Below are 19,533 nucleotides of genomic sequence, written 5' to 3' on the forward strand. Positions count from 1 at the left end.
GGTATGTGATGGGGTTTCAAATCATGGCCAACTACAAAGAGAAAATTAAGCTGGTTTCTGCTGCAGTCAAAGGAAAATCAGAATTTCATTAAAGATCTACTCAACTGTTATCTTCCTTCAGGCATCTACAGATACTAAACTGGGCCCCAGTTTCCTTCTTACTAGTGATATCACCTCAGTGGTCAGGGAAATTCATAAAACTGCACATTTTCTTCCTGTTTTTTGTCAACAATGGAAAAAAAAGCTCCTGCCCTATCAGAACAACGAAGGCACTTGAATGAGCCCTGGGGAGCTTATTGTAAATAATACTCCTCTCTACATCTGTACAATGCCTGTGGCTTTCAAAACACCTGTCTTCCCAATCCCCTTTGGCCGAATTGGAATACCCAAGTCCATTCCAAATGCCTGATTTAGAAATGTTTTCTGAGTCCAATTTCTTACAGGGAATAATGCAGCGTTATTAGAAATGCCAAGTAAACTAGGATGCTTTTTCAAATAGAGGCATAAGCTCCCTGAAATCTCTTCTTCAAGGGAGACAGAATGCTCAATAAATGAGATCCTTTCAGCGCTTATGCAGTTAGAGGCCTGGATTTCCCAATGTTGGGCTCCAACAGGAATTGGCTAGTTGGGGTTGGCTACTGCTGCCCTGGGGCAAAAGAAGCACTTCATCTCTCCTCCTTTTCTGACCATGCATCTCAGGCCATCTCCCAAAGCAAACATTTCCAGGTGGATGTGGCCCTAAGGCAGTTCCCACACTAAACTGCCCAGTCTCCACTTGAAACTGACTTCTTCCAAGTCCAAGAGCAGACAGTACTGTCGGATAATTCACTCAGGGCCTTAAAATACCACCTCTATCCTGACGATGGCCACATTAATGTTTTTAACCCAGACCATCACTCCTGAACTTCAGATTGCAATATCTACCTGCCCAAACTTCACAGGGCCAAAACCAATCTCTGGATCCTCACCCCTCCTCCCCGTGTCTCACCTGTTCCCATGATGGGAAACACACGTTCTCTCTTTCCAGTTGTTCAGGCCAACCTGTGTGTTCCCTGACTCCTTGTTCACAGCCCACATCCCACCCACCCATACATGCTTCTGGATTTACCCCAGGTAGCCAGAAACCAACAATCTCCACTGCTACCCCGGCCCTACAGCAAGGTGATCCTGTTGGAACTGATGTTAGAGCACACCACTCCCTGTTTTGCTCAGCTGACAGCTCTAAAGTTCTGTAATGACCAACACGTTGTCACTTTATCCATATCTACTCATTTAAGGAGCACTTCAGTGGATCTCAGGCATCAGGCACAGGTCTGAAGTCACACCCTTGGAGGAGTCGTTCGAATCTAGTTGGAACCCCAGGGACCAGGCTCTTAAGACCATCCAGCCAGAACACGAGTTCTCTCTCCAAACCACATGGTGCCCAGTGTTAATATGGGGGGTGGGGGGCACAATGGCGCTCTCTCAGGGGACTCGAGAAACCAAGCCCTGTTCTGTCACCTTCTCAGAGAAATAGAAAGCATCACATGATGGCTCCGTCTGCAGCATTCGGAGGTGCAGCTTCCTGTTTAGTCATAGAGTTTCACTCTTTGTCAGCTTCTTTGTGGAAGACAGAGACAGGGCCTGTCTTCATTCAACTGAGGCCTGAAATCAACTCGGGACCAGACCACCGCCAAACACCCTCCTCCGCAGGTGGCTACTCGCTCTGCCTTCCTTCATCCTCACAGACATCTCCGGGGGTGGTGGTGAGAGTTCCATTTCTCAGGTCAAGTTAGTAAGGCAGAGAAAGATGGGGCGACTTGTCCAGGAACAGCCTCCTAGCATTGGGTAGAGACCAGATGTGGCCCCAGCTCTATGGGTACTAGTCCTGGGCTAGGGTTTCCCCAATTTGAAAGATCTTCTGGCTGTCCTGGGGCCTCTGATAAAATGTAGACTCACATCAGAAGCTGTTGGAACATAAGCACTTCAACAGTGCCTCTGCCTCAGTCTCCCTGAGCCTCAGTTTCCTCAGCCACGAGATGGGGATGAGAACACTTCCTTGGCAAAGTCACTGAGGATTAAATGAGATGCTATAGGCCAGGCACGGTGGCTCATGCCTGTAATCCCAGAACTTTGGGAGGCCGAAGTGGGTGGATCACTTGAGGTCAGGAGTTTAAGACCAGCCCGGCCAATATGGTGAAACCCCGTCTCTACTAAAAATACAAAAATTAGCTGGGTGTGACGGCAGGTGCCTGTAACCTCAGCTACCTGGGAGGCGGAGGTTGCAGTGAGCTGAGATGGTGCCACTGTACCCCAGCCTAGGCAACAGAGCGAGACTGTCTCAAAAAAATAAAAATAAATGAGATGCTATAGCTGGCTCATTGGCATGTGTTTATTAAGCCCACAATATGGTCCCCTAAAGAAGATGGAAGAGACAAAGACCAGTCTAAAAGAGGCCACTCCAATAACCAAGGATACCATTCTGTTTCCCTACATGTTTAAATGGGAGGTAAGTCCATTGATCCATGTGAATGTGCTGGTCAGTTGTCAGTAATATGGAGATGGGACGTCAAGAGCAAAGGCAGTATTTAGACTTACTACATGGTCCCTAAGTGTCATCTACAAATCCTCCCAAAGACACAGGGGTACCTCAAAAACCACAATTACTTTTGTGCCAACCTAATACAAGGTTACAGCCTAAGACCTATACAGTGGCCTTGCATTTTTACCCCCCAGGCATAAACTGGTGAGTCATCCCACTGGTCCTATGGACTAGATGATAATTTAGGATGTAAATTAGAAGTGGTTCACTGATGAGCTTAATCAATGGTGATAATTTTCATAAAAACACAAGGTGTCAACAAATAGCCATTACAGACAAAAGTACAGACCCAAGAATCTGTCTCCTTGACAAATATACAACTAGCTTCCCAGACTTCTGAGCTCACAGGCATGCACGTTTGAATGGGATGGAATTTAAGGGAAACCCTGCGTGCATCTCCGTGGTGGAGCCAATGGGAATCAGGCACTGGTCTAAGGGACGTCCAGTTTTGTGTTTCTACAATGCAAGTCAGATGTCCCCTCCTAGCCAGTGTAGAATATGCTACCATCATCTCCATTGTCTGCTTTTTTGCAATGATTGCACATCAACTTACAATCTACGGAGAAACAATTGGTGACTTTCTCAACTAAGCTGCCCGACAAGGAAGGACTAACCAACTGTGTAAACTCAGACCTGAACTGCCCATTTCTATTCTCCAATTCAGCAGAATTTCTTCTGATTACATGCAACTAAGCTGCACCTCTCCTATCAAGCAACCACACGCCTTCTAAAGTAGCAACCACAGGCAGGAAAGCATTCTAAACAAACCACAGTTTACTTCCTTGTCCTTCAGCCAGTTCATCACCACCTCGGCCCCAACCCTCTGCTAAGAAACATCAGCCAACAGCACAAGCCCTGCAAAATAACTTGCTGCCTTTGGGAAAAAAAAAAAAAAAAAGGCAAAAGAAAAGCACTTGTTACTATATTGAATTGAGACACAGGAAACAAACAGTAATTCAAACCCACAAATCAGCCTGTGATCACAAATGAGATAATAAAATAAATACCCGAGTTTTGGGGAAGACATATACCATAAACCCCCTCTGGGCGTTAGAGGAATTAACCAAACATTTCTTTTAAGACATTTGAGTATATGCCTCTTTGCTTATCCAAGAGAGATGGAATTGTAAGCAGGTCAGACACTCCCAGGTGGATTAGCAGGTGGGAGCAGTAAGAAAGATTTCCACCCTAACTTGCTTTGCTCATGTCACAGAATCATGCAAAACTTCCCCCTCTTCTGGGAGAAGGTGCAAAACCCCTGGCCTGGCTTCATAAAGATATTTCTTCAAATACCAACATGGCCCCTGATTCTTAGAAAGAATTCACTGGATATTTATTGAATTTCCAGTCCAGTCTCCATCTCGCCCTCCCATAAGTTCACCTTCCAGATCATTCTATGTTTACCCACATATGCCAGGACCAGCTCACAGCACAGGCCCAACATGGGACACACCTCCCCCCAACACATCCACATTCTCCCGAAGCCCAACTCAAGCGCACGTCCTGGAAGCAGAGGCATCCCTGGCCATGTCACAGTTTCTTCCACAAACCTTTGGATCTATCTTTTGTATTTTAAGTCTTGGATTTCCCATAAGAGATGTCAACCATACTCCCTCCATACTTTCCAGATTCACAGGCAAGAGAAGCCACTAGGCTGCCTGCAAAGAAATTTCTCAAGATCTGAGTAGGGACCAGGCTCTGTCTTAAATTTCTCCAAGTGAGATCCACATGCGTGGCCCTTGCACATACTGCTATCAACTCAAAGGCCACCTGGAGTGACCAGCAAGGACTGTATTCATGGGTGACACTGCACCAGGTGTTCCTAAAAGACAGTAGTTCCCAGGACAGGCAGACAGAACCTTCACTCCTGATTCACCCCTTGATCAAATCTTTCACCTATACAGTCCCTGCTACACACTAAGTTATGCCCCCACCACACCAGCCAAATTCCTATATTGAAGCCCTAAACCCCTCTGTGATGGTATTTGGAGATGGGGCCTTTGGGAGATAATTAGGACTTGGTGCAGTCATGAAGGTGGGGCCCTCGTGATGGAATTAGTGGCCTAAGAAGAAGGGCCACCAGAGGTCAGTCTCATTGTCTCACAGGAGAACGCAATGGGAGAAAAGGTGACTGTCTGCAAGCCAGGACCTAAGCAGGTCCTCTCCAGAACCTGATCTTGACAGGATTCTCCAGAATCCTGGTCTTGGATTGCTAGCCTCTAGAATTGTGAGAAGATAAATTTCTGTTGTTTAAGCCACTAAGTCTATGGTATTTTGTTATGTGGCCCGAGCTGACTGACACAGTCCCCAAAGTACATTCCTCTCCAAAGTCTCGGTCTATGCTCACGAGGTAGGCATCTGGCCAGTGAAGTCATTGAAGTTCAGGTAAGCAGACATCCCTCTATTTTAGGTCCAGCATCCCATGGCTGGTCCGTGGCAGGGGTTGAACAAGGAGCAGACCCTGATATCCCCACCGCCACACCTTTGTGTCGCTTGGCTGATGCCTAGGAGGCCCTCTTTTTCCTCTGCATCTGAATCCTGCTTGTCTGCCCATGATCAGGCCCAAATCTCTGTTTCTTGGAGCCAACAGCTCCTCCCTTTCTCAGCTGTCCTGGCGAGGGGCTCACACCCTGGGGTCAGAGTCCCAGGGACACACAGACAGCTGGGGTCCAAATCCCAGCTCTGCCACATCCTTTCATAGAACTTGAGGCAAATCCTAACCCTTTCTGTGCCTCCTCTGTTAAAGGTGGGCAAAAACTATTCCCAGCTTCTAAGGCTTTTAGAGAGAATCTGAGTCAATGCATGCAAAGTTCTTCAAACAAGCAAGGCACATCATAAGAACTCTGCATCACATTACTTGTTTTGGGAATCAGAGCCAATCTTTTAAGTCCTCGAGTCTCAGTTTTTCTCATCTGTAATATGGGAATGCATATACATGGCACTATGCCAAGCTAAGAAATAACCAAAAGTAGCAGCTCTTTCTATTATCAGCAGCAGTGTGTCTCAGCCCTCACACAGAGGATGCTTGTTAACAGACTGAATTGATGATGGCCAGTCCACCCTCTTCCACCAAAGCACTTTCACCTTTGAAGCTATTTCTGCATTTTCAGAATGGGCAGGGCTGAGATCAGCCATGCTCCCAAAGATGCATTTTCACATCCTGCTGAGAGGGGCCCCTCCCAGGCCTCACTGCGCCCTAGTGTGCGCAGACAGCTTTGGGCCGGCGACCTGCAGAGCAGCGTGAGTCACTGACGCTCTCTGCAAACCAGAGGCCTCCGGAAACCAGCCCAGACAGCAGACTCACAAGCACCCTGCCACCAGCCATTTTATGAGCAAGACCTTGGGGCTTACGAGAAAGATGCCACACCACGTGCCAAACTGTCCCCAGCTCTTGGGATGAGTAGACATGGTGATTCTGAGACTCTGGTTTCTAGTAAAAGGGGCTCACTGGGAGGAGAGCGTGTCACTGGCAGATCAGTTTGTGGCCAGGAAGGCACCAAGCCCCAAGATGGCAAGAGGAGCCACCTGCTTCGAGTTGAGCTCCTGGAAGAGAAATGCATCAGACGCCAGCCAAGCAACACCAGACAGGACATGCCCCCCAAATTAGCTTCCAGGGACCGTAAGACATCCTCCTTGTCCTCCCCCAACCCACCCTCCACCACTAGACTTCAATGATGCCTTTCAAACCCCAGATCCACATGCAACGCGAGGCCAACAGAGCAGTACCAGAGGCTGCTCTTCGGGACTGGAGACACCACTCAGGAAGATGTGAGGCAGGCAAACACATTCACCTCGAGTTCCCAAGGAACTGTGGGTGTGCAGGCGCCATGACCTCACACGTGTCATCTCACCGTGCCTCACCAGCAGGTCTGTTTGCATGTGCCATGTTCGTAGAAGCTTGGCATCAGATAGGTCACAGCCTCACAGGCAAGCTTTTATAGGCACTGCCTTTCAGCTGTGCATGGCTCCTGTGGCCCTGGTGTTTTGGGAGGGAGTAGCATGAATCAGATCACAGAACCCCGTATCTTGAAACCTGTGACATTTTAACACCAACCCCTCACTGGTTGGTAATACCCTCATTAAGGCACAGACCTCATCTCTCTCATCTACTGCTATATCCCCAGCACCTAGGACAGAGCCCAGCACATAGTAGGTGCTCAGTAAAAATCTCAAGGAGGAATGATTGGGCGAAAGAATAACTACCACCTCCTAATTGATAGGACTTGCCCAGAATTTTTCCGATCAGGTCTGGCTTTCAACTGTCTCCCAGAGCACAGCAACCTCCGCCTCCTAGGTTCAAGCGATTCTCCTGCCTCAGCCTCCTGAGTAGTTGGGATTACAGGTGTCCGCCACCATGCCCGGCTAAACTTTGTATTTTTAGTAGAGACAGGATTTCACCATGTTGGCCAGGCTGGTCTCAAACTCCTGACCTCAGGTGATCCGCTGGCCTTGGCCTCCCAAAGTGCTGGGATGACAGGTGTGAGCCACCACACCCAGCCTACATATATATGTTGTTAATCCTCATGGTCATCCCATGAAGTAGGTATTGACTGCCCCCATTACACAGCTGAAGAAACCAAGTCTCCGAAAGAGTAACAAACCCAGGCTCTGCAGCTATTACGTAGCAGAGCAGTGTGGCTCAGGCTACTTGTAGACAGAAATTCGTTTTCACTTACCACCTGGCAACAAGAATACGCTTCTCTGAATGCAGCTCAGTACAAACACTGGTCCTTGGGAGACCCTAGCTTTTATCAGGGTTGGGCAGTAGAAATCACCCACATGGTACACAAAGAAAACTGGGGGTGACAGTGTTGGCATCGTTGTTAGCTTTGGGTAACCTGTGGCGGGGAGCAGATACTGAGATTTAAGAAGCAAAGAGCGGCTTGGCCCCCTCGGGACCACTATGCCAAGCCCGGTACACATCTAAAAGGTGAAATGGTGCTGGTGTATTACAAGAGTTAAAGCCAAGGCCTGGGCTGCGCAGAGGAATGACTGGAGGCGCCCCGGCTTGCTTCCATTGGCAATGTTCTCCAGCAGAAGGGGAAAACGGAGGCTCAATTCCCACAAACCCACCAGCAACCGGGGTTTCTAGACCTCACAGAGCCCAGGCCTTCCTGTGGTATCAGTCTGACTCTGGCTTTGGGCCTGGGGGCATCTGCAGCCCACGTAAGCCATCCTCTCTAGAGAGGGTGTGACATCTTAGCTCCATAGCGGCGCCTGTCTGAAAGGGAAATTCAGGTCACCTCCAAGGGTGACAGGAGTCAGTGGCTTCCATAGCAGAAGCCTGGGTGTTATGACCACTTGCTGGCCGCCTCGTCGGAATTCCATCTTGATTGACTCTCCCTAGCTGCCTGCCAGCACCCACCCACTGTCAGGACCCAGGGATCCCACTTGGCCTTTAAGACTGAAGATGATCTGCTTCTCTCCCTCACTCTCCCCTAGTCCACAGTCTTCCTTAGTATACGCTATTCACGTCAAGCCTGCTCACGCCCCAGGGCCTTTGCACCTGCTGTTCACTCTACCTGGACTCCTGCTCTTGCCTTAGACACCTGCTGTTCTCTCTACTTGGACTGCTGCTCTTGCCTTAGACGTTTGGAGGGCTCTCTTGATAAGACCTCTTCTCAAATGCCACCTCCCCTGAGGTGCTCCCCTTACTGGAACGGCAAGCAGGCCTCCGTGCCACGCCATCATGCCCTGTCCCCCAGCCTGCTTTTCTCTTCCAACAGAACACTTGGCACCCCCAGTTTTATCATTCATATTTTCAAACTGCAAGCTGTAGGAGGGCCGGGACTTTGAGCCTCTTCACTGTGTTAGCCCCAGCAGTGAGCAATAAACGGCTATTGGATGAATGAATGATTTAGCGAAAGAACGGACAAATAAATGAACCGACTATGGCTTCCGGGTATTGGCAACCCAGTGCTGACTTCATCTTGCGGACATCGGGTGCTGTAGTCCTCAGCTCTGTAGAGCAGATTCCAAGGAAACTGGGAATCACGCTTCGTGGTCACAAAGGAGGAGACAGTGCCTCTGAGCTCTTGCTCATGCTGCACTCCTGCCTGGCACCCCATCTCCCCTGCTAACTAGTGAAATCCTGATCCCAAAGTTGCAGAGGCCCACAGCCCCTAGGGCACCCAGCCGCGTGCCTGGCATTTGGAAGGCTTATTCAACTGCTGAGCAGACGGGGTCAGGACGAGAACCGTGGAGTCTGGAACCCTAAGCCTTCACTTTCCACTCGGTCCAACTTAAAGAAGGAGAAATTGTTTCTCCGTTTGTGAATATCTCCATCCTGAGCTTATTTCATATGCCAACTGGGATATGGCTAGAAATTGCCCATGAAAAGACTGTAGCAGGAAGCAGGTTTTAAGAGCAGCAGATCCTCAGGAAACCTGAGCTGTTTAGAGACAGGAGGGCCAGCCTTCCAACCAAAGTCCTCTGTGGCCCAACCCTGGGCATCCATCCGCTCAGGCCACTGAGTGTCCAGGGGAGGGAGAGGTGGACCACAAGGCCAAAGCCAGTTTCTCAAGCATTTCCCACCCATGTGGCAGGGTCGGTGGCTGGGAAGGACAGTGAGCCTCGTGAGAAGTGGCTCTTTATTTCTAGTATGAAAGATAACTTTTAGCAGCCTTTGAAAAAACACCATAAAAATTCAATACTGGCCAGGTGTGGTGGCTCACGCCTGTAATCCCAGTACTTTGGGAGGCTGAGGCGGGCAGATCACTTGAGGTCAGGAGTTCGAGACCAGCCTGGCCAACATAGGGAAACCCCATCTCTACTAAAAATACAAAAATTAGCCGGGTGTGGTAGTGTGTGCCTGTAATCCCAGCTACTCGGGAGGCTAAGGCAGGAGAATCCCATGAACCCAGGAGGCGTAGGTTGCAGTGAGCCAAGATCATGCCATTGCACTTCAGCCCAGGCAACAGTGTAAGACTGTCTCCAGGGGGAAAAAAAAAAATTAGCTGGGCATGGTGGCATGCACCCGTAGTCCTAGCTACTCAGGAGGCTGAGACAGGAGAATCACTTGAACCCAGGAGGTGGAGGTCAAAGTGAGCTGAGATCACGCCACTGCACTCCAGCCGGTGTGACAGAGTGAGACTCCGTCTCATAAAAGTAAAAAAAAAAAATCAATACTGTACAATGTCTATTTTCCCCTCATGGAGCTACAGATTCAAGAATATAAAGAAGATTTAAAATTCAACGTGACTCTGTGGCACCCGACAAGCTGGCTCCAACGTGGACATGGAAAACGCAAAGGCCCCAAACAGCCAAGACGCTTCTGAGGGACAACAAGCTGGGACTAGACCTGCCAAAAATTAAGCATTTCTACAGAGCTGTTGCAATAAAGACAGTGTGTATCATACCCCTACAGATATAGCCAATTATTGTCAATTAAAAAAAAAAGACAGCGTGTTATTGGCTAGACACAGACAAAAGCTGACTTATGCAACAAAGCCAGAGTCCAGGCCAGGCGTGGTGGCTCACGCCTGTAATCCCAGCACTTTGGGAGGCCGAGGCGGGTGGATCACGAGGTCAGGAGATCGAGACCATCCTGGCTAACATGGTGAAACCCCATCTCTACTAAAAATACAAAAAAAATTTAGCCGGGCATGGTAGTGGGTGCCTGTAGTCCCAGCTACACGGGAGGCTGAGGCAGGAGAATGGCGTGAACCTGGGAGGCGGAGCTTGCAGTGAGCCGAGATCGCGCCACTGCACTCCAGCCTGGGGGATTGAGCAAGACTCTTTAAAAAAAAAAAAAAAAAAAAGCCAGAGCCCAGAAAGAGGCCCACACTTATATGGGAAAGATATTTACAACACCAACAGATTACATCTTCTGAATAGATGGTTGGTGATAACTAGTTATCCATACAAAAAAACAGTGAAGTTAGAACCTTCCCTCATACTGGACATAAAAATCAACTCCAGGTGGATTACAGACCCAAGGGTACAAGGTAAGACTGCAAGAAGTTTGGAAGACACTATAGGAGAATCTCTTTGTGACATCAAGGTAGAGAAAGATTTTCTGACCCACTGCTTTAAACTGGTGGGAACCTCTGAATCAGTTGGAAAGCTTGTAAAAGCACAGACTGTGGGTCTCGCTGGCAGAGTTTCTAATTCAGCAGGACTGGGGTGGAGGTGGGAATTTGCATTTCTAACAAGCTCCTGAGTGACCTGACAACACATCATCCTAAACTACACCCAGAAAACTCACACCTTTCAGAAAAGAAATTTAACTACATGAAAATTTTCTGTTCACCGAAAGACATCATTTTACATGTACCAGCTAAGTGAAAAAATTTAACTGTCTGACAGTATCAAACTTTGTGAGGTTGTAGAGCAATGAATTACATATGTGTTGCTCATGGGAGTGTAAACTGGTATAACTGCTTCAGAAGACAATTTGGTATTGTCTACTAAAGTTGGAAGTGTGTACACCCTGTGACCATGCAACTCTGCTTGTCAGTATAACCCTACAGAAAGTCCTCTGTGTGCAAGCACCAGGAGACAGCGAAAGAACATTCCAGACAGCACTGCCTGTAACCAGAAAGAGGAAAAATCTGGAAACAATCAAATGCCCACCATCAGCAGAATGGATAAATAGGCTTTACAATGGAATATTATGCAGCAGAGAAAAGGAAAGAATTACAGCTAAAGCAAAGACAATGAGTGAAATCTACAAAGAAAATGAAAAGGAAGGGGCAAACACAAAATTCAGGGTAGCAATTATGCTAAGGTGTGAATGAAGAGGATGTGTTTGAAATTGTATCCAGAATCACTGAGCATCATGGCTGTGAACCTCAGAGATGAGCCCACCAGACCCACCTGCCTCCTGATGGAGGAACACGCCACACTGATGGGACAGTCTTGCCAAAAGCATCGAAGCTGAATTGGATCAAGCCTCCAGATCTGACTGACAACTTACAGGAAATACCGAGGACAGAGCCACGTGTCAGACGACAGTATGGGACTGCAACCTGCAAAACCCAGACTACAGAAAATTCTACAGGACGAACTGGTTTCTTCAGTACAAAGATGGCAAAGAGAACAGATGAATGTGGGGTATGAGCAGACAAAAGAAACTGAAAAGACATTTCAAACAAGCACAATATCTGGTCCCTCCTTGAGTCCAGAGTCAAACAAATTTTAACAAAAAGAAATATGGCCGGGCACAGTGGCTCACGCCTGTAATCCCAGCACTTTGGGAAGCTGAGGTGGGCGGATCACGAGGTCAGGAGATCGAGACCATCCTGGCTAACACGGTGAAACCCCGTCTCTACTAAAAATACAAAAAATTAGCCAGGCATGGTGGCGGGCGCCTGTAGTCCCACCTACCTGGGAGGCTGAGGCAGGAGAATGGCGTGAACTCGGGAGGCGGAGCTGGCAGTGAGCCGAGATCATGCCACTGCACTCCAGCCTGGGCGACAGAGCGAGACTCTGTCTCAAAAAAAAAAAAAAAAAAAAAAAAAAAAAAAAAAAAAAGCGAAATATTAGGACATTTATGAGACAATTGAGAATTTGAACACTGAGTTTGATAATATTAAAGAATTCTTCATTTTTAGGTGTGATAACAATATCAGGGGAAAACTGTTTTTTTAAAGTCATCTTTTAGAAAAATGTAACTGAAAGATTTGCCAGAAAACATTTTCTACGCAGAAGAGCTCAGAGGAAATGACTATCCTATTGTTCTTTAAGCTTAGGGGGAGGGGTAAGTACACAGTATGTTTGTGTACTCACATATATTTTAAACATATTTATATGCATTTAATAAAAGCAATTTATTATTTAAAGGAAAGGAAGAGAGGGAGAGAGAGGGAGGGAGAGAGAAGAAAGAAGGTAATGAAGGAGGGAGGAAGAGAGGGAAGGAAGGCGGTGGGGACGGGATTATTTGGAGAGAAGGAAGACAAAAGGAGACAGGTCTCCTTTGCACCCACCATACAAGAGCTGGTATTTTTGCACATCCTGGCACATCTAGAGAGCATTCTAACACACTTAGGGCAGGAGAGTGTCACCTCTGAGAGAGGCCTTCCTTGATGACCCTGTCTAAAGTCTTCTCTCCCCCAGCACCCTGTTTCTTTTCTTCATGGCATGTGTCACCAGCTGAAATCTATTTCTTTCTGGCGTTTTTTTCTTCCTTACTAGACTGTAAGAACCACAGAGCAGGAATCTCACTTCATTGACCCAGCACCTACCAATTTACCTGGCTGGAAGCAGGTGTTGATAGATGACAGTGGTGATGGTGATCATGATAGTGGTGGCAGTGGTGGTATTTGGTATCTACTGGGTATTTACTCTGTGCCAGGCCTTGTTCTAAGCAATCTACATGTACTAACCCACCCAATGTTCACAGTGACCCATGAGGTAAGTGTTATAATGATTACTCCCATTTTGCAGTTCAGTAAATCAAGGCTCAGTGAGGCAAAGGGCCTCGATCAGAGTTACGCAGGTAGCACGTGGCCGAGCAATGATTTGCATCCAGAAGTTCTGGTTCCAGGGCCTACCCTGGATTCCTGCCTTGCTGATAACATTTCATTTAATAGTAAAGACAGAAGCTTTTTTTCAGGCCTAAAGTGACCCTGAGTTAACCACTGAAGTTCAAGGAGGACCTGATTAAACCTAATTATTTCTCCTGCCCATACTAGCCCCAGTGTTCTTTATCCATGCACACACACATACACACACCCATATACACACACACAGTATAACTACACCTGGCCACACTACAAACCATAGTGCAAGGTCCTGAAGCAATGCAATTGTCTTTTTTTTTTGTTTTTTTGAGACAGTCTTGCTCTTTCTCCCAGGCTCATGTGCAGTAGCACAGTCTCAGCTCACTGCAACCTCTGCCTCCCAGGTTCATGCGATTCTCCTGCCCCAGCCTCTTGAGTAGCTGGGATTACAGGCGTGTGCCACCACGCACAGCTAGTTTTTGTATTTTTAGTAGAGACAAGGTTTCAACATGTTGGCCAGCCTGGTCTTGCACTCCTGACCTCAAGTGATCCACCTGCCTTGGCCTCCCAAAGTACCGAAATTCCAGGTGTGAGCCACCGCGCCTGGCCTGAAGCAATGCTCTTTGACTTGTTTTCTGCCTGGCACACAGTAGGCACTCTGCAGATGTGTTGAGTAGAACTGACCAAAGTGCAAGAAATTTGGGCCAGGATGCCAAACTTTCCAAAGCAGAAGTCCCAACCTCAGTGAGAAAACATCACTATTAAGAGCCCCATTAGGGTGAGCGAGCCCCTCTTTGAAATTCAAGGCCCCCACAGGAGGGGGCCCTAACCCCATTATCACACCCACCCAGCAGGAATTTACTTGACTGCTTTCCTTCCAGCTCCCCTTCCAGCCTTACAGAGGGGACCCCGAACAGCTAAGAACTCTGATAATAAGAAACCAAGGGCTGTAAGATCTGGAGTTTGAATTTAGGGAATTCTTTCCAGGATAGGCCTGGCCAGAGCCTGTTTTGGGGTGAGCCCCCACGACTGGCACACTCTGGCATCACACAGCTGGGGGTGATTGGACTGGGGAAGGGGTCTGCGACCAAAAGGGGTGGCCCTCTTAGATGGAGCCAAGGCGTCTGCATTCTGAGTCACAAGGCCATCCTGAGAACCTTCTCCCTAATCGGAACAGAACAGGAAACTAGCATGCTGAGAGCTGCTGCCCCCTTCTCCAAACAGGCCAGGGGGTGGGCAGGAGCACGGAGTTCCAGTTCCTGGGCTGAGGCATGAATTTCTCAGAACCCTGGCAGCCTGGAAAACACAGAGCTGGTTTCTGTTTTCCACCCCCAGAAACAGCCTGTAACCACAGCAGGAGGGAGGCCCCGCTGGCCCGGTCGGGAGCACCCTGGCCAGGCCAGGATGCAAACACTGCTGCTGTTTAGAGAGGGAAACCCTGGCCGGCTCACATGCCCGATTCCTGGGCGTCCCCGGCCACCTCATACTCTCTGCCAGCTGGGTCCACGGGGATGCTATCTTCGGGAGGAGCAGGGAGTTGGAACGCAGCCCTCAGAACAGGGGTGCATGCCAGCTGGGCTAGACATTTGGCATGCAAAGGGGGTGCAATCTCATGGGTCTCCCTGCAAAAGGAGTACTTCTGTGTCCAAAACAAGCTGGTGCCAAGCACAACAGAACAACAAGGAGCACAGGAGAAGGAGAAGGAGAAGCACAGGATGAGGCCGCCGACCCCACCCCCGCCCCACCGACCCCGGCCCCCCCATCCCCTCTGGCCGCCCCCCCGCCCCCGCCCCCGCCCCCCGCCCCGCCAAACACATGGAGCCGAGTGCAGTGTCCTGCTCTCCAGGCAGCCAGCTCCCGGGTTTCACAATCCTTTCCATGGCACTCGGGTTTGCTGTCACAACAACTGCAGGATGACCCGGTGCTGGGCAGCACTGCTGGCTGGAGGTGAGAAATCGATTTTCTCACGGGCCCAGTGGCCAGCACATTTTTGAGGTCATGCCCCGGCCTGGCCTGTGGAGTCCCCCAAGCATCTGCCTCTGTCGATCCACTGTGCCCTCTGAGGCTGGACTGCATGGCACTAAGAGGGCCCTGGGTTCCAAAGCCATCCTGCTGAGAAGAGATAACAGCCTGATTCTAGGACCAGGACACAGTCTGTCTCCTCAGGGTTTATTCACTGGCAAATCTTGTTAGCAGATGCTAGAGGTTTTTATTTGCACTCCTGAACTCCCAAAGAAACATATAGCATCTTTTTTCAAAAAAACCTAAAGAGGCGGGGTGTGGCAGCTCATACTGTAATCCTAGCACTTGGGGAGGCTGAGCTGGGAGGACTGCTTCAGGCCAGGAGTTCAAGACCAGCCTGGACAACATAGTGAAACCCTGTCTTTACAAAATTAAGAAAAAACAGCCAGGAGTGGTGGCGCACGCCTATAGTCCAGCTACCCAGGAGGCTGAGGTGGGAGGATTGCTTGAGCCTAGGAGTTCAAGGCTGCAGTGAGCCATGGTGGCACCAGTGCACTCCAGCCTCGGTGACAGAGCAAGACCCTGTCCCCTCCAAAAATATTAAATAAAATTTTTAAAATTAAAAACAAAACTAAAGAACATGTACAAATGTACTCACTTGCTGTGGGACCTTGGACCAGTTACTTAACCTCCCTGGGCTACAGTTTCCTCATCTATAAAATGCCTCTGCGGCTGCCATGAGGGTTAAATGAGTTAATGCAGCAAAGTCTTAGAAGAATGTCTGGTAAACAGTAAACATCTAAGCATGAGCTGCTATTATCATTATTGTTCTTTTGTGACAAATAGTTTTAAATCATTTTAAACCCAGGCAGTCTCGGTTCTCAGTTTCATGCCTGGTTATTCATTCAATACCACAAATATTGGGTGAGCACCTTTTATGCAGGAAGCTGAGCCAGGTCTTTGAGCAAAGGGTGGACGTCAGCAAATGTTGTCAAGGGCTTCCCATGTGCAAAGCCAGCCCAGGGGCAGTCAGCAGTGCAGACAAGTCACAGCATTTGTCCTCACTACCCAGAGACTCGAGCAAGGGAGAAAAAATAAATAAATAAATGGAAACACCTGAAAGAGACCATGTTCATTTCCAGGACTTCAAGGCAAGAGAGAAACCCTCCAGGTGCAGAGCAGAGACATTGTCAGAGCCTTGGAACGCTGGCCAGATTTCAAAAGTCACAGCAGAGAGCCAGGCATGGTGGCTCACGCCTGTAATCCCAGCACTTTGGGAGGCCGAGGTGGGCGGATCACCTGAGGTCAGGAGTTCGAGACCAGCCTGGCCAACATGGCAAAACTCCATCTCTACTAAAAATACAAAAATTAGCCAGGTGTGGTGGCACACACCTATAATCCCAGCTACTTGGGAGGCTGAGGCAGGAGAATCAATTGAACCCAGGAGGCAGAGGTTGCAGTGAGCAGAGATTGTGCCACTGCACTCCAGCCTGGGCAACAAAACAAGACTCTGTTAAAAAAAGAAAAAAAAAGAAAAAAAAAAAAAGTCACAGGAGAGCAGGATTTCCAGGCGGTGGTTAAGGCACGGGCAAAGGTTTGGAGGCAAGAAAGCCTCCACACAGCCGCAGTCAACCTCCCCTCACAGCTGAGGGGTGGGCGAGGCTGATCATGCATACACACAGCCGGAAACACAGCCCCAACCAGAACAGAAAGGTTTCTGTTTCTAAATCCTCATTTTCACTCCAGCCTCTGGGGTCATTTCTAGGACCTGAAATCTGCCCCTTTCTTTTTAAAAATTCTCTCCTAGGGGCTGGGCATGGTTGCTAATGCCTGTAATCCCAGCACTTTGGGAGGCCAAAGTTGGTGGATTCCTTGAGCTCAGGAGTTTTGAGACCAGCCTGGGCAACATAGTGAGACCCCATCTCTACAAAAAATAACTAGCCAGGTGTGGTGGCACATGCTGGTAATCCCAGCTACTTGGGGAGCTGAGGTGGGAGGATCACTTGGGCCTGGGAGTTTGAGGCTGCAGTGAGCCATGATCCTACCATGGCACTCCAGCCTGAGTGACAGAGTAAGACCCTGTATCAAAAAAAAAAAAAAAAAAATCTAAAAACACAATCAGGAGAAAGTCTCCCTTCTACTCTTGCTCAGTATTTCCTTGTGTGTCTGCATCTTATTAACAGACATTTAGCCTGTTTCTAGTCTCCTGCTACTATAGACAAGGCTGGAGTCAACATCCCACACACCACATGCAGCAGGTATCCGGATGGACCCGGCTTCCTGAAGACAGATGAGGCTTATTGTGGTCCCTGAGTAGTTGGCCACCACCTGTCTCTGGGGATCCAGGAAAACCAAGAGCTCCTGAAGTCACCAAGCTTCATGCCAGAGAACACTGTGCAGGGCTAGGGACCAGTGACACGGAATCAACAGCCAGCCTGGCTCACAGCTGGGCCAGCACACCTCTAAAGATACATTTCTAGAAGCAGGATGTTCTGGATTAAAAGATGTGTGCATTCTAAATTTGGGTTCATTTCACCAAATTGCCCTTCAAAAGAGGTTCTACCCATGCAGATGCCCACCAATAATGACTGAGAGGACATGTTTCACACCTCTCACCAATACCACACTTTATCAGCCTCCCTTCCTTCCATTCCTCCTCCTTCTTTCCCTTGCTTTCTTGCCAATGTTGTCAGTCTCACAGGAGGAAAAACTGACCCTGGTCTGGAACAATCCTGCACCAAATACAGATAATGATGTTCAGATAATAGGAAGTCCAGGGAAAAAGAAAACAGTAGGAGTTTAAAAATCCCAGAGATAGCTGCCAGGTGTGGTGACTCGTGCCTGTAATCCCAGCACTTTGGGAGGCCGAGGTGGGTGGATCACTTGAGGTCAGGAGTTCAAGACCAGCCTGGCCAACAAAGCGAGACCCCGTCTCTACTAAAAATACAAAAATTATCCGGACATGGTGGCACACTCCTGTAATCCCAGCTACTCTGGAGGCTGAGGCAGGAGAATCACTTGAACCCTGAAGGCAGAGGTTGCAGTGAACCGAGATCACACCACTGCACTCCAGTCTGAGAGAGAGAGAGAGAGACTCTGTCTCAAAATAAAATAAATCCCAGAGATAGTTGAGGGAATTGGTTCTGAAATGGTCCAGAGAGAAAACAGAGGAACCAGACCAGGACCCTCAGGACTCAGAGGACCTGGGTAGGGCACAGCACCCACCTGGGATTCCCAGGGTGCCAGCTCCTGGCTTCTCACTCTGTCTGGCTGAAGGGGCTGCTCCCTCAAACAGGAAGCCGTGATGAAGGGGTTTCACATCTGTCTGGAATAAAGGGCCCGTTCAAATCTGGGAGAGGCTATGTGGGGGCCAAAAACTGGTGAGAAGATATTAAAGGAGGGTTAGCACATCCCAAGTGCAGAGATGAAGACATTTCTGCAGCCCTGGACAGATAAAGATGAGGCTAAGAAGATGATGAAGCTGATAGCTGCTCTCTATGGAGGGCTGTGTGGCTGACCTGGTTATACTCACTTCCCATACATCATTTCCTTTAAACCTCAAGCACTGCTAATATCCCCATTTTGCAGATGGGGAAATTGAGGTCACAGACATTCAGTAACTCACCTAAGGCCACACCCCCAAGTTCCTTAGGCAACAGATGGGAGCTGAGCATGGGGGCCAGAGGGAAAGTAGGGGCAGTAGCAGGAATTCACTTTAGCGCTGGTTGAATGTGAGGTTCCTGCAGGGAATCCACATGGAGGGCCCAGGAGGAGGTCAGATCAGTGGGTCTGGGGCAAAAGCCAGTTTTCTGGAGTCTCATCAGATGAAGGAGTGAAAAGGCAGGGGGAGCAGCCCAGGAAAAATGCCCTATTCTCTTTATAGGTGGACTCAGAATCACTTCTCACACACGTGCCTCTAACCACCCATTGCCTGTGCCTCTGGCTTTGTAACCTCAGACAAATCCCTCCCTTTTCTCAGCCTGCTTTCACGTCTAAGATGCAGAGATGACCGTCCCTGCCTTCCACGGCGCCCGGTAAGGGGGAGGGATCATTAGCATTGTTACAATATTTCCTGTACTTGTCAGTCTGGCAAACACACTCCCTCCAAAACTTCAACCTTCCACCTGCCAGTAGCTTCCCCTTCCTCCCAAAATAAAATCCATAGCTCTCAACCCGCGAGGCCTGTCCCCTCCATGCTCCCTTTCCATGACGCCGCCGTCATTACTCTCAACCACACCAGACCTCTCTCTGTCCTCCACACAAACCACGTTTCCTCCCAGCTCTGCCCTGCGTGCTTGCTCTTCCCTCTGCCTGGAATTCCTTCCCCTCACTCTCTTCCTCCCGGTCTCAAATCCAAAGTCACTTCCTCAAAGAGGTTGGTCCTGACCACCCCGTTTGAAGTTATGCCCGTCCCCATCGTCACTTTATTGAACTCCGCACTTAGTCTCCACCCCCAACATCTGAAATTCTCATCATTTTCTGGTTGACATTTGATGAACAGCCTTCCCCTTGCAGAGCAAGCTCTGCCAGCAGGGAGGCCCCATCCAT

General features: G+C 48.9%; 1 protein-coding gene and 1 long non-coding RNA gene across 4 annotated transcripts in view; one reads left to right on the forward strand and one right to left on the reverse strand.

Moving 5' to 3' along the window:
* Positions 1-19,533, forward strand: part of LOC117977269 (uncharacterized) — a 262,398-nt gene that overhangs the window by 215,948 nt on the left and 26,917 nt on the right. The gene's annotated exons all lie outside the window — the stretch shown is intronic.
* NFATC2 (nuclear factor of activated T cells 2) overlaps positions 1-19,533 on the reverse strand; it is a 176,959-nt gene that overhangs the window by 11,905 nt on the left and 145,521 nt on the right. The gene's annotated exons all lie outside the window — the stretch shown is intronic.

This window comes from Pan paniscus, chromosome 21 (genome assembly GCF_029289425.2).
Source record: "Pan paniscus chromosome 21, NHGRI_mPanPan1-v2.0_pri, whole genome shotgun sequence".
Lineage (NCBI taxonomy): Eukaryota > Metazoa > Chordata > Mammalia > Primates > Hominidae > Pan > Pan paniscus.